Raw genomic sequence first — 3,486 nt, forward strand, 5'->3', positions numbered from 1 at the left:
GCAGGAATGAGCTGCAGACAAATCAGAGTTGGTACATACACAGTAACAATAAATACATTTTACCCTGGAGCACAGAAAAAACAATAGGACGTACACTGGAGAGAAAAAAGACACACAGTAAATATCCCAAACATTTGGTGCACGACGAGAGAAGAGGATCATGAGGTAGGTGTGCCCTGAACTGTTCAGTATTTTCTTCAACATACTTAGTCGGATCAAAACTATATTGTTACACCCAGCATAATAATATGCAAACAATTTATTATATGCAGTGCTTAAGTACTCCATCAGCTGGGTAACAAAAGTGTAACACAAGTGTTAATGGGCTCAGTGGTGCCACTGGCAGTGAAGAATAATAAGAAAACCTATATACAGAACCTCATCTGCAGGGAAATAATAGTATACTAGACACGTGATAAATGAGAAGAGGATACTTACTGCAACTTTTAAACAAGAGGGTTATTCAGAAGACAAATGGGACAGTTACTAATTAACAAACATACTGGTCATAAACTGAGTGCAAACTCAGTTCCCCGTTAGCATAGAGTTTTCTGCCATGACTTTCCCTTAGGTCTACTAAATATCTGATGTATAGTGAGTGAGTCTTTCTGGTCCTAAGTTCAAGAACAAAGGCATGAAGTCAACACAGGAAAAGGAGGCATTACCACAAAGATTCTCCCTAAAACAAGTACTGTGATATGTTAGAAATAAAAACTATCCCCAAACAGCTTCTTGTTTTCTAAAGAAATGGGTCTCATTTCTTTACAGTAATTAATTAGGCCTGCTGTCAGTTTAAATTCAATTAATATAAATGCTTTAGGTCTTTCTTTCTACAACAACCTGCCCACACTGCGACACCACTTTACAGCAGCAGTTAACTTTAAAATGTATAGCACTTTCTGGGGTAAGAAAAAAAAACACATTTAATCCACTGGGAGACAAAACTAGTCTCTGGTAAAGATCTACAACAGCTGTAACAAGACAATATGGAAGAACTACCAGGCACAGACCTACTGTGAAACGAGCAGTATTAGGAACAGGGAACTATCCAACGGATGAATGAATTTTAAAAACAACTACATGAATGTTACAGCAGCATTCATACGCGAGTGCTTGGTCTCTCTAGAGCTAAAATGGTTTATCATACTATATGTGTTTGCTTACACGGGGCACTGTATTTATGATGTCTTCAAGATGATTCTCTGTCACTAAAGCACAGTGGTCCAATAGTGATAGTAAAGAACCACGTAAATAACATTACAGTGAAACAAAATCATTATATGTATCAATGTACATTGTATTCAAATGCCAGAACTCTATTGTTGTATTTCTATTATTGTCCTATAAATCATATTTACTAGATCCTCTCAGAGGGGTTTTGTAAAATGTTCTTATGAGACAAATAATGTTTAGGCTGTCTAGACACTCCCCCACTGGGACCAAAGAGAAGTTGGGGAATCAGGCCAATCCCTATACCCAGACAGTCACCCCTGTGTTTAGAGAACAGCTGCCAACACCAGTTTGATAAGGAACCACCAGTCAGGAGTGACACACAAACGGACGCACACACACAGCAGGTCTGTGGGTAAAGACACTGAAGCCTGTTTAGCCACAGATGACACAACAATACCATCTATTATATTATACATATGCTAGACAAGACATTTGGGATTTTGTTAATGCTTATGTTGATGTCAAGGCTGCTGTTCAATACAGATTAATTAATAAATCATTTTACTGATATCTTAGAGTACAGAAAATGTTACCTTTGGATGTTTATGCTGCAGCTATTTAGCATGTTTTTGATGAAGACTTCAAGTCTGATCGATTCTGAAAGCAAGTCCGTTTGGCACAACAACTGCTTAATGCATCATCGTTGCCTTATTAACGCATAGTCGTTTCTTGGCTGAACTGCTTTAGGCCCAAATGAATTATATTAAGTATAAATACAATATATTAGGTTATCACAACATTCACAGAAAGAGAAAGACGAAACGTTTACAACATGCTGTAAAGCACTAAGTGGCACTAGATGTGTACTGATGAGGCTGGTTCCACATAAACACTTTTAAAAAAAAATATAATTTCAGTCATTTTATCTTTCTGTATGAGTCAAAGAAACAACTGTGATAAAGAACTTTTATTTCCACAACATGCTGAATGCCTTTCCTTAAAGGACAGGATTTCTGTGACAATGCACAGCTGAGGTTTTTAGTAAATAACTGAATCTATCTAAAAATGAGCTACCTGCTCACCAGACATCCAGTTTTACAGGTAACAGGTGCCAAGGTTTCCCACCTATATAGTCACAAAATTACAGCTAAAACCCCTTCCAGTGTGACACCTGTTTAGGAACATATTATATATGCCATCGAGGCAACACGCCACAAATACTCCCACTGCATGACTGTAGGTGGTCCTTCAAAAACAAATCCAACAAAACAACAACAACAACACCACACCTAAATGAAAGCTGCCACTAAAAAAGTGTAAGACACCTGATGCACACTGTAACCTGCCTGTCTTTACACACCTCCACTTTCCAAAAGAGATCTGCGTGAACAAAACATTGACAGCTGTAGCATAGTCACTGTGTGGAACCACTTAAATAACATTACAGTGAAACAAAATCATTACATGTATTGATGTACACTGTATTCAAATGCCAGACCTCTATTGTACTCTCAACACGTAAGCATTCACAGTATTTCCACTCAAACCATTTCTCCAGAAGATGACAGGCAGGTGTTTGGAGCATGATCCCTCTGGCTGACACGTCATAAAGATGTCAGCCAAAGGCTTTGACTCGTAATCAGGTCATCAGCAGAGGCTTGTAGTAGCCGGCGGCTACAGACACGCTGCTGTTTTCATTACTATGCTTCCTGTTGCAGTGCTGACTTGGTGTTTCAGACTCATGCTGGAACAAGATATTTGTCAAAGTGAAGGATATACACTCCAGAACCACCTAGCTAATGCAGATTCTGTGCAGCAACAGAAAACACGATTTGAAATGCAGATTTCTGTGGGCAGATGCGCTGTCCTCAGTTCACAAAGCCGAGGTGAAAAACTGATGGAACGAACATGGCTCCCAGCTCTGACACTCACAGGGATATCGAGGCTGGGCCACGTTTCTGTTTACTGAAATTTGGGACATCAGGCATGTTAGGTTTAGGGGTAAAGAAAGAACATTAGTACAATTTTTGTGTAACAGAGGCCGGACCTGAGATCTTGTCATGGCTCTGTGCCTTTTCTCACTGAAGAAGAAGAATGTAATTGTGTGTCGGAGCTCCACTGTGTGGACTCCACCATGCTGACCGGTTTTCAAGCCTGTAGAAAAATCTATTTCAGTTTTACTAGAATTTTATGAATTGTAAATTAATAAGAAAATGGTGTACAACTCTTGATTTTCCAAGTTTAAATCAATGCACATTCTTTCTTCATTTTGTTCTTCCTCTGAAATGCACTATTTCTAAACTCATGGACCTC

General features: G+C 38.9%; 1 protein-coding gene across 1 annotated transcript in view; it reads right to left on the minus strand.

Annotated features, from left to right (window-relative positions):
- Positions 1-3,486, minus strand: part of map2 (microtubule-associated protein 2) — a 75,809-nt gene that overhangs the window by 7,264 nt on the left and 65,059 nt on the right. The gene's annotated exons all lie outside the window — the stretch shown is intronic.

Source organism: Monopterus albus, unplaced genomic scaffold (assembly GCF_001952655.1).
Source record: "Monopterus albus unplaced genomic scaffold, M_albus_1.0 scaffold88.1, whole genome shotgun sequence".
Classification (NCBI taxonomy): domain Eukaryota; kingdom Metazoa; phylum Chordata; class Actinopteri; order Synbranchiformes; family Synbranchidae; genus Monopterus; species Monopterus albus.